The sequence below is a fragment of the Macaca mulatta genome, chromosome 4 (genome assembly GCF_049350105.2).
Source record: "Macaca mulatta isolate MMU2019108-1 chromosome 4, T2T-MMU8v2.0, whole genome shotgun sequence".
NCBI classification, from domain to species: Eukaryota; Metazoa; Chordata; class Mammalia; order Primates; family Cercopithecidae; genus Macaca; species Macaca mulatta.
The window spans coordinates 162015501-162028061 of NC_133409.1; the positions used below are offsets into that span (position 1 = coordinate 162015501).

Sequence of the window (12561 nt, forward strand, 5' to 3'; positions counted from 1 at the left end):
GGCCAACATGGAGAAACCCAGTCTCTACTAAAATTACCAAAAAAATTAGCCAGGTGTGGTGGTGGATGTCTGTAATCCAAATTACTCAGGAGGCTGAGGCAGGAGAATCACTTGAACTTGGGAGGCAGAGGTTGCAGTGAGCCAATATTGTATCACGGCACTCCAGCCCGGGTGACAGAGGGAGACTCCATCCCCCACCCCCCAAAAAAAGAGAAGGCTCTTTTCACTTCTAATGACATGCTCTTCTTAAGCTGAACCCAGGCATTACATGAGTCCCCTCTCCATCCCCTGCTCCTGGGTGTGTCTGTGGCAAGCAAGAAGTAAGACGTTTTCTTACTACAGCCAATTAGTTAATATAAAAGTGGCTTTTTCCTCATCCACTGTGATCCCTGCCCCATAACCACCATGAGCAATTTGTGTACGGGTCTGAATCTTCTATGCATACACGCATGCGCGCACGCACACACACACACACAGATTACCACTGCTTTCAAAGAAAAGAGATTATTCTATGTACAGCTATCCCTTAGTACTCCCCGTAGATACCAAAATCCACTGATGCTCAAGCCCCTTATATCAAATAATGCAGAATTTGCATGTAACCTATACACATCCTCTTGTACGCTTTAAGTCATCTCTAGATTGCTTAGAATATCTCATACAATGTAAATACTATGTAAATAGTTGTTATACTGTATTTTATGTGTATTATTTTAAATTGTACCCTTATTATCGTTATTATTTAGAGACAGGATCTCACGCTGTGGCCCAGGCTGCAGTACAGCGGTACGATCATCGCTCACTGCAGCCTTGAGCTCCTGGGCTCAAGTGCTCCTTTTGCCTCAGCCTCTACCTGGGATCACAGGTGCGACACACCAAGCCTGGCTGTTCTTTTTAATTTTTCTAAATATTTTTGATGCCCTGTTTGTTGAATCCACAGATGTGGAACTTGCAGTTATGGAAGGAAGACTATACATTGTTCTGAAATTTACTTTTTCCACTACACAATTTGTCCTGGCAAAACTTCCTTGATTGTACGTACAGATCAGCAATTCTCTAAAGGGAGTTTTTCAAAGTTTTTGACATCCAAAAACTTTACAAATGCAAACTTTTCTGTAATTCATTTCAGTTTTTTAATATAATCATAATCTTTGCACAAACATCTTTGCCAGCCTGAGTGTATTTAAAAATAATAAATTATGGAAATCCAGTTTCAGGATCAGACAATACACACATGTATTACCTTAACAGGTAAAGTCAAATTGCCTCCTCCCCACAAACATTGCACCAATTTGTCCCCCTCAGCAACAGTGAATGAGAGAAGGGATCTCAGCTTAAGTTGGTAATTCTCAAGAATTTCTCTCTTCCATTTAAAGGTTAGAATGTTTCTAAATTTACAGAGGCAATCAATGTTTTTAGAACAGATATTGAACATTTTCCTAGCTGGCAATAACAGAATTTATTTCTTGTCCATCATAGGTTAGCCCACAACCACATCTTGAAATTCTGTCACACAGGTGGTCTGTTGGTCCTTAACATTGCCCCTGTCTTGCTTCTGTTTCTACTCTGATGTTATTCCAACTGCCAGGAGACTGCTTCTGTCATCACTTGTGAATGAATCCTAGACTGCTATCCTGTGTTCTAGGGAAGTATCTTCTACCTCCTCTAGTGTCCTCAAGGACACAGCTATCATACCTCCCCAGTGCCGCAGACCCCTGCCTAGCTCTACATAATCTTCTGCATCTCCTTAGTTAAGCAGTTGGACCCGATATTAATAAGCACCTTGTAAATAAAATCATTTGTGCATACTCATAGTATGAGTTTCCTTGTAGATCAGTTTCCCTATTTCAGAGCTGTCTTTGAAGTCACAATTCCAGTGGCAGTCCTTCAAATCACCTGGCCTTGTTGCTACCATCTGACACCCACTGAAAAGTCATCTCTCCTGCAGCTCAGTCAAAATTCCTGCCTTCTCTCTCCACCTCTGAGCAGTGCTTCTGACCACCAAATTCTAAAGTAATTTAACACTCCTTTCCCCTGGAGAGCAAAAATGTATCAGTAAGATAACTGGAAACAGTTCCTGTGGCTAATGAAATGTTAGTTCTGTGAGCCTTGGAATCTGCTTTGAACAGGTCATTTGCCCATCAAAATTTCATTAGCTTATAATTTTTTCTTTTCTTTGCATATGCCCACTTATTCGGTGAAACAGTTCTTGGCTTATACTTCAATCAGAAGAAAAATGATGGAGACTAACACTTCCTTTGTTAAGAGACTTGATATAAAACACTGGGGAAAATATTTTCAGAAAGGAAATTATGCTAGATAAAATAAAATAGGTAGCATATCAGTATTAAACTTAGGAGGTGCCCCAAGAACTGAGGCTTATCAGAAACGGCTGAGTGACCAGCTTGCATTGGCAGGTGGAAAAGGAATATTCAGAAGTTGTTTCGTGTGACCTAATGTAGGTTTTGATTTTACTTTGATGGCTAACACTTATACATGCTTTTTATCCTAAGTACCTCAATTTTGGGAAATAAATGGAGGATAACTAAATAACACTATGCATATTAGCCTCAAAGACCCAGTAAAGAAACAATGCCTTTTCTGACAACAAATTTATTATATACAAATACTGTGAAGTCTTGGCATATTGAAGGTTATAGGCATCCACCCAGTTAACTGAAAACCACTGCTATTCTTCCTCTGAGATCAGTCACACAACAGTGGAGTATCTTCTGGAATCCAGAACAGGGGTTGGCAAACTATGGACCTGTAGCCAATCCGACCTGCTGCCTGTTTTTATTTTTTTTTAAAAAGTTTTATTGAAATGCAGCCACAAATCCTAAAGTCCTTACTATATGGCCCTTTATAGAGAAAGGTAACCACCCCTGATCTAGAATCTCTATCCCTGACCATGTCTGCTTCTGGAAGTCGTCCCTTAACTCCAAACCCCATGAATAACTAGCTACCCTGCAAAATTCCTGGCTCCTTCTATTTGCTCAATGGACAGTTCCAAGAGCCAATCGTAACCTATATACTGAAACACTGGGATGAATGTACCAAGCATAATAACAATTAGCTGTCTTGTTTTCAGGATATCTCCTCAGTGCTTCGATGTACAGGCAAAAAACACTCCAAGTGGCTTTCTAGAGCATGCTGAAATAGATATGGGGCTTTCAGGGCTGTCTGTATTCACACTGTAACTGCTGATGACAGAAGCTCTGAGAAGAAATCCTTTACTAAGTTCTAGCACTAAAGCCAAGTAAGTTTCATACACAAGTAACTAAAACACGGCCATTATGACTAGTGAGCCAGTTTCTCCTATGTAGGCAATGTTAAGAGAACTACTCTACAAAACCTGTCGAGCCTTGCTATCAGCAGTTTTAACTGAAACGAAAAGCTGAGCCAAAAATGGAATAATTAGGTATTTTCCTATTGCATCATAGCGTATGCCTAAATTACCTCCCAGTTTTTAGCCTGTTAAAACAAACATCTCAGTCATGTAACCACCTGTTAGTTCTCCAAACGTTTAAAAAGTAAACATGTTAAGTTGCGTGATGGACTTGTAACAAGGGTGGCCAGAGTACTGTGAGTATGGCAAACATTTTTCCCCAAATTGTACAAGGTACCTTGAAGTTACCTTCATCATTAATCCCAAGGTACAGGTCACAGAGATGAGAGGATATTTAAAAGTAATTACATGCTGCGTCCTGCATTCTATGTGGGCTGCCGTGGGTTTAAAAAATGAGGCAGTATGCATGTTTGGTAAAACTTCTAGATTCCCGAGAAGCTGAACCTCTGTAATCTTCATCTTACAGGCACTTCATAAATTGCTTTCATATTCCACTCTCCAAGGACAGAAAACACTGATGACCTTTTTTTTTTTTTTTTTCTTATACTCATGTTTAAACTCCTTTACAGACAAAACCAAACAAAACTAAAGACCCCAAGAGAGTATTTTTAACAGTTCAGGTTTCCAGACAATGTAATCATTTCAATTTTTATCAAAGATACATAACAGAGCTCAGTTCTAAAAGAGGCTCCACATGTTATAACAGCTTGTATTCTGAATGTGAGGTTATACAACCAATCAAATTTTAGCAGTATCCACGAACTTAACTTCTTTTGGTTCCCCAAACCAATTCAATGCTTTCTGTATCCATTCTCTAGTTGTTGATTAAAGTTTTCCCAAACAAAACGGTGTTATTATAAGGAAAAGCTATAATAAGACTATGGACTTCATTTCTACATACAGAGTCTTAAAAACGATAAAGCCTACAAGTTTTCAAAGGGTTTGATATGTTTAAGGTATATTACAATACAATTTAAATGTTCTGCAAGCCTTCATCATACTTTGTGGTAAGAAGCCAAAGGAGCAGGGTTGAGTTTCAGCATGCTGCATTTTTCCTGCTCCCTTTCTGGTAGAGAGCCTAGGTAGTTAGCCTGTCAACTGGCAGGTAGCAGAAAGGTAGGAGGAAAAGATAAGGAACTAAGGCAACTCATGAACTGGACAATCAGGTTCGGAATAGAGTCACACAGGAGTGCCTGAGGCAAAAAGGCAATGGTGGTCTAATGGGGACCAAGAGTTATGCCCGAAAAAAATTCCAAAAGAGACTGGAGTGCAATTCCAAGTAATACATGCTAGGGCTCCAGGACTGGTGAGTTACTACATGACAGAAACAGACAGTAGAAGTTAGAAAACTACATCCTAAGGCAAAAGGGCTGAAAGAGCCAAGAGGTGCAAGATGAAAACAACAAGTGACTGAGGGTCAAGGGGTCCTTGGTGAAGAACTAGTCAGGAACTGGGAGAGTCACGCAGAGAACAAGGGCTTACTAAGATGCAATAAGAGACACTGAAGTCAGGGATAGGAAATGAAGAAGCCAGTAAACACTGAGTGCAGTGAAGGTGTTAACTACCAAGGATGTGGACTGACGCTAAGGCAGGTCTGATGTTTACCTTGGGAACTTCCTGCGGGGGTGGGTTCCAAAATAAGGGTGTGGGCAATGCTGGGCCCATTACATTTAGTCAGCAATGTGACAGCATTTGGTTGAAGAAGGAAAATGTTATTTCTGATGGGAGAGTTCAGTGTTTGATAAAAGCAGGCATAAAAGAACTGATTCCATAGATAGATTATGCTTTTATAGACTATAACGAAGAAGACTGAATATAGGTACATGGAGACAGAGAGAAAAGGGAGTACCTAGTTGGGCTGAAGAAATGGCTAAATGATTAGAACACATAATGCAAAAAATACAGTGACAAATGGTCCAATTTGTGCTTCAGAAAGAGCTTCCTAATGGTGTTAAAGATAAAGCCCAAGTGGGACAAAGGCAAGTAGCTGAAGACAGTAGGAGAGGCTGTTGCAAAATCACTCAGAAAAAAAATAACACCTTAAATTAAGCTAGGGGCAAGGGGAGAAGGCGGGACAGATCTGATTAACAGCTGGGAAGCAGGATGGACAGCTCTTGGTAACTGATTAGATAGGAGTACAGAGAGGCATGAGCAGAAGAGGACTCCCAGGCTACTGGCACAGATAACCAAACAGGAGAAGTACCCCTCATTGACAGAAGAATCTAGACTGAGACGGGTTTGGAGACTGGGGGAAAAAAAGATAATTCAGTTCTGAATATAGGGCACTTGAGGAGGCTGTAAGACATTTGGAGAGAAAATAAGAAGGAAGTTAGATATAAAGGACTTGGGAGTCATGAGCATATTGGTGTAATTTAAAGCAGGACAGGGATGGGATCACACAGGGAGAATGTAGAGCGATGGAGGCAAGAAGATAAGAAGATTGAGGTTAAAATCCTAGCGAACAATAGCTGTTTGGTCTTGGGCCAGGTATCTGCTCCGTACTTCCTATATAAAATGAAGACGCTAGATTTGGCCACTGCTTCTCAATCCTTGTTGCAGGTTAGAACTATTAGCGAATCTTTAAAATATACCAAAGCTTCAATCCTAATCCCCAGTGACTCTGACTTAATTGGTCTTCTGGGGCCTGGACAAAAGTGTATTATTTAAAAGCTCTCGGGTATTTCCAAAGTGTGGCCAAAGATGAGAAACACTAGTCAAGATGATCCCAAAGGTCTCTTCCAACTGTTAGCCTCTATGATTCTGGATCGGTTCCCCACTGTCTTTCAGCTACTGCCATTCTGTGTTCTGAATTCTATCAGTCATTTTAATCTCTGTATTATGCCTGCAGCTTTGCCTTATTTCTTGACCTCTTCCTTTCCATAAAAGAATGGACTCTCTATGTAAGAATTCCTCTGGGGCACAGTAAGGCTGTGGCTGCAGTACAACCTGCTACTGTATATTTAGTTCCCTAGCTGGTAAGTGCTTCTGAAAAATAAATGGAAAGCTAATTTAATACACTGGACTTTTTATTGTGTTATCAATGTGTAAAGCATCAGAAGCTTAATTAAAAGTACTTGAAAATATCAGCGCTCAATCACAATCTCACTTTTATATTATACATATTTTGATAGTGTCCCTAAGATGATAATACTCATTTAAGATCAATGAGAAGAAGGGGAAAAAAAGTCCCTGGGATTTAAACCATGAACCTCAAATTTTAGAAATCAATTATAACATCAATGATGTAAAATACAGTTAGTGATAAAAAAAAATCCCAAAATACACAAGGAAACAGGCAAACTCTTCAAAATCTCATCTGCTTTTCCTTCATAAGGCACATATAATACTTCCTTATTCTTTTATGAGAAATTACTGTGAGGGTGGCAGGGAAAACAAAGAACAAGGAGGCTGTGGCTCTATGCCATATATTTTTTTTACCCCTTACTCTCATAGGTAGGTCTGCAAAATAACTAAGATGACCATAAATGCTTTTGACTGCTGTCTTGAATTTCTTTCTCTCCATCCATTTACAGCAGATTCAAGGAAAGTTATCAGGGTCTTCAGTTTCTCCCATATCCAAGTGGTGGGGGCATAGAGTAAGCATTTCTTAGAGGACACCAAAACAGTAGACTTCTCTAAGAGTGGAAGTTAGAAAATAGGTAAGTGAATTTGTTCACCCAACTGTAATGATATTCAAATAAAATAACCAAGCAAATGTGCAAATGTATAGCTGATTTTAAATCACAGTAGATATCAGTGGGAAATACTTTTTTTTTTTTTTCAGCCTTACGGTTTCTAAAATAACCTTAGAGGAAGGAAGTTGCAACCATCAGCCTCTCATTTTCACAGGGGACAGGGAGTGGGGGTGGGAGAGGAGCAGGCACCATTTATCCTGGCAGGTATTTAACTAGGCAACAAATGCTGAAGAAAATGCAAATAGAGAATTCTGTGTTAATTCAGTGATGTGTGATAAAATGTAGGTTGCCATACCTTCTCCTATCAACCCCATTTTATTTTCTAAAGAGAACATTTCTTTGCAAGGAAAGGTCATTATTTGGTAACAAAGGCAAGGCTACCACATGAGGAAAGCAAGAGACTTAACTAATTTATAGTAATAAGTGTTGCCAAAATGATTAGCCTTTACTAGCAGTTAGGCCAGAAACAGCCTTAAAACATAGGTCAAATCCCTGCAAAATAAAAAGACAAAGTCAAAGGGCAGTAAGTACACCACAATAGTTCATTCAAACGTCCTTTGTCTGACAACTTCTGGGTGCTCAAAAGTAGCCCACAAGAACATGAGTTGCCATAAATCTCAATTCAATATCACTAACCTTCACTCTGCCCTTCTAACTGACCACAATTGTTAACTGTATGTCTTATCTGGATTATTATAGTATTGTTTTCTTTCCTGGACTACCTGTGTCCAATCTTCACCCTCTAAATCAATGGTTGGCAAAATATGACCTGTGGGCCAAATACTACTGGCTGCCTTTTGTATAGTCTGTAATTTGTCTGTACATTTAAAATGGCTGAAAAAAAAATAAAAAGCACAAGAATATTTGTGACACATAAAAATTGTATGAAATTCAAATTTATATACATAAAGTTTTATTGGAACACAGTCATGCTCATTCCTTTATTAACATTGTCCATGGTTGCTTTACTGCTGTCATGGCAGAGTTGAATGGTCGCAATAGAAAATGTACAGCCTATAAAGCTGAAAATATTTACTATGTGGCCCTTTTTTAGAGTTTGCTAACCCTTGCTCTAAACCGTTGGTTTGCAACCCTGGCTACAAATTGGAATCACCTGGGGCTTTAAATAATACTGAGGTGTGGGTCCCAGTGCCGGATATCCTAATTGATACAGGGTGCAGCCCAGGAGTCGGGTTTTAAAACTTTCTCCAGGTGATGCGAATGTGAAGCCAGAGTTTAGAACCTTTGTTTAATCCCCCTTTACTGAGGCCAGAGTAAGCTTTACAATGCATGGTCAACTAAGGCACTCTTCCGTTTAGGACTCCCTACTGCTCAGAGAATCGAATTTCAACTTCTGCATTCAAGCTTGTCCCACTTTTCCAGCTAACACCAAAGGCAATGTCTTGTTCCTTAGAGACCCTGCATTTTTCTGACTCCACATCTTGCTAATGCTACTCCCTCTGCCTGGAATGCCCCTGCCACCATCTCCATGTATTAAATTCATTCCAAAGGGCCCAATTCAAAGATCACTTCTTCCATGCAGGATCCTCCCAAACAGAAAGAACCCACCTATGTGCTTCCAGAGATCTCTTTACCACTTTCATCGTGAGTTAACTCCACCTCGAAGAAAGAAACTACGTGTCGGTCATCTGGATAGCATCCCTTCCTTCAGTAACACTTTATTCAAGTGCCTTGCATATGGGAGATGGCAAAAAAAAAAAAAAAAAAAAAAAAAAGGCCGTGTACCCCTTTAAGTTCACAACATTTCAGTTTTACCTTCATTGAAACTTCTAGTTCTTCAAACTATCCATTCAGGTCACCTTTTCCCTCCAGGTTCTAAATTCAGACACAACACTTCAATCTATTTCTTGTCAGTAACCTGAGCTTCCACATTGCTTTGTCCTTCATTCCCCCTACAATCTCCCACTCCCACCTTATATAGTTAAATCACTCAATCCCTGAGCACTTGGCGACTTAGGCCACCTCAGCACTACTTGGTCATTCCTCTGTGAGTAGATATTCAATTGCTGTTTCTATTCCTCATAAGAGCCTCCCAACCAGTTTCTGTCTCCATTCTCATCCTTTATATCTAAAATCCATTCGCCGAGCTCTAAAACTTAGGTGATTAATTGAATGACATATTCATTCGACATATTTACTGTGTGCCCATTGTGCAGGCATCATACTAGTGAGACAGAAAGAAAGCTGGATGAGGCCACTGGACTCAATAGAGCTTTCAAACCAGTGGGAAGAAATAATTACTATACTTAACCAAGCAAGCAGGCACACAATAAGTGCATAAATGTTTGTTGGATTAATTCCAAAAGTTCTGAATATTGACATTTGGTATTAACACTGCTCACCAGATTACTAAGTCTAATGCAAATTTTTGTGCTGGATGGAATTATTACTTTTATAACTATAAATAGTACTTCAAGACAATAATTGTAAAAATTCCAGAATTTGAAACATGTTTCCCAGGGATTTTGCTTTGAGTCCATTTATATTCAAGGCATGAATTTCTTTTTACTATGTTTGCACTCTCATAAAGATTGCTCCTTTCTCCAATGACAAGTTCCATAGAGAACAGGGGAATGACAGCATTTAGTACCTTTTGTTGAGAGAAAAATATTAGGAAAGGAAAAAATCAACAGCTATATAGCATGGTTAACCCTTACCTTAAAAAAGTAAGTAAATAAACAATCAATTGCAGTCCAGAATGTAGCCAGACAACTGATTTGCTGCCCACATATACATATATTAGGCACTAGTTTTTTTTTGTATTTGTTTTTTTTTTATGAGACAGAGTCTTGCTCTGTCACCCAGGCTGGAGAGCAGTGGCACACTCTAGCTCACTGCAACCTCTGCCTCCCAGGTTCAAGCCATTCTCCTGTCTCAGCCTCCCAAGTAGCTGGGACTACAGATGCCTGCCACCACGCCCCCTTCTTTTTGTATTTTTAGTAGAGACAGGGTTTCACCATGTTGGTCAGGCTGGTCTTAAACTCCTGACCTCAGGTGATCCAACTGCCTCAGCCTCCCAAAGTGCTAGGATTACAGGTGTGAACCACCACGCTGGGCTGAAGACACTAGGTTTTATAACGTACCCAAATAACTGAGACTACAAGAATAAATACTGTGTCCCCATCAATGTCCTCGCCCCTTTGAATATCCCGAATCTAAACTGTTTGATAAAGCAAAGCAAATAGGGCTTAATCCAAGACTTGTTGAATTTTACTTTCCAATAATTTTAGTATTTCTGGATACATTCTTGATATAAATATTACCAATGCATGAAGAAGTTTCAGTTATTTCTAAAATTTAAAATGTTCCTTTAACACATGACAAGATAACTATTCTCGCACTGCTATTTTAGAAAAATTAGCAGTTACGGTGCTAAAACTCTCAAAGTCTGTCCCATCCTCAAAACCCAGCAGATAGTGTGGGGCAACAAATTCACTGCTATCTATGTACTACACTGTTTTTAATTTCGTTTTCAAAGTTCAAATTAGGAAGGGTGACAACAAGTGGTTTTATTTATTTAATTTTTTTACCATTTGCTTAATAATAATAATGCCTGATACCAATAAATTATTTTGGTAAAGACAGACAATATAATTAAACACAAAGTTAAAAAAGGAAGTTATGTTAGAGATGTAACTATGAGAGAGTAACACTGTGCAACTGGATAAAATAAATGCAGTGTGAGTTTTGCTAATTAGTATCCTGGAGTTCTATGTATTTCTATATTGTCATTAAGTATTTCTCTTCCTTTTATGTATGGAGAGATGGTAACGTGCCTTTACTGAATCTAACATTCAGTGAGTCTGAGCCTGAGCCCAGTATTGTGAAAACAGAGTCTGGATCTGTGCAAACTCTATTAATGCTCAGAGCCTCATATCAGCTTCCAGATGCTAATCCACATCGCACCCAAGGGAAAAAGTGATGAGAAAAGAATGGAGAAAACGAAATTTCTCTGACCCACAGATAAGCTGCTATACAGTTCTAAAAACTGATCAAAGCCAATGCATCTCCCTCATGACCCCGAATAACCCCCGGTGTCACCCCATTTGAAGAGAAGCTCGAAAATTGTTCTCTGCCAGTTATTGCTGCGTCTCTAGATAAGCCCACAACTCGTTTTTATGATGATTCCTCGACTGGGACCTGGAAGGTCAGACATGACAATGTAGGTTTGATAACTCTCCTTTCTACATCTAATTTAGCACCTACTGTAAAAAATCATTTCTATCAGCAATGCAACCATCACTGATATCTCTCTCTGCCCCATCAAACCAATAATAAGAGTCTAAAATTCATTTCAGGGGTGGCTGGGCTTTTTGACCTATCTTCCCCTCAAGTACTGTGTCAAAAATAAACTTATTTTTGTTCCATATATTAAACATACACATTTTCTTTTTTATCTTTGGCCTTTATGACAAAGGAGTCTTTATTTGATAAGCACAAAGCAATTTAATATACAGCTCAATCTTCTCCATTCTCTCGTCTTTATGTCACTTCAGAAATCAGTCGATTCTTTTTTATGTTGTAGAGCAAAAGATACTACGGAGATAGCCAGTGGACGAAAATTTCTGAAGTTGGCTCTTTGCCAAGCAACATTGTCAGCCATCAGCAGGAGGGGTACAGGTACTTATGTGTGTAGGGGCAAGAGGCGGGTGGGGGGTAAAGGCGGGCCAAGAGGCTAGGAAATTACAGAAGAGCAAAGCAAGAGAAAAATAAAGTAGCTGAGCTTCCCCCTGCACCCATTCTAACACCTAAAACAACTCCAGTTATATATAATTTGTGTTATATAATCACTCTTTCAGAAATCAACCCATGTTCACACAAGCGGGAAAAGGATGCCCAAACAGTGTAGGTTTCTGTATCAAATGACAGGCCTGGCCATTTTAAGTAACAAGCAACCAGGCAGAAAGTGATGCTTCAGGTCCACCATCACAGACCTCCTGAAGGTTAAAGTCCTACTATTCTTCATTCATCCTCTCCATACTTTCAGAGGCTTAGCCTAGGCCTCGCCACTCAGCCTTGGGATACTGCTCTCCCATCCCTGCCAACCTCATCTCCACCTTTCTCTCTTTTCCTTAACTCTTCAGAGAGACATAACGAAGAAGCAAGAGGTCCTAACCATCCACTTATTGCATATACTGTATGCTTTCTGTTTTCTCATTGGAAGAGGATCCTAAGGTGTTTTTTAAGAAAGTCAGTTGGTTTAACACAAAACATGTTTAGAATGTAAAACACACAACATGCTTAGAATGTAAAATGACAGGACTATCTTAGAAGAGCTCAATGAACTATCTGATTGTGATAATTTTAAAGGAGTTATGCTTAAAGTAAGTTTAATCAGTGTCAAAGTCCAAACATTCTTTTGACACAGATAGTGCTTTATATTTTCAAACTATAATAACTATATGTTAATAAGCATTTATTAATTTTAAAGATTTGAGTATCTGCTCTGTGTATTTTATTAGTAAATTAAACCCCATCTCTTTACCCATTGTCTGG

At 39.2% G+C, this 12561-nt stretch overlaps 1 protein-coding gene across 2 annotated transcripts in view; it reads right to left on the reverse strand.

Annotated features, from left to right (window-relative positions):
- The window catches only part of CDKAL1 (CDK5 regulatory subunit associated protein 1 like 1), a 707863-nt gene that overhangs the window by 126228 nt on the left and 569074 nt on the right, over nucleotides 1–12561 (reverse strand). The window lies entirely within an intron of this gene.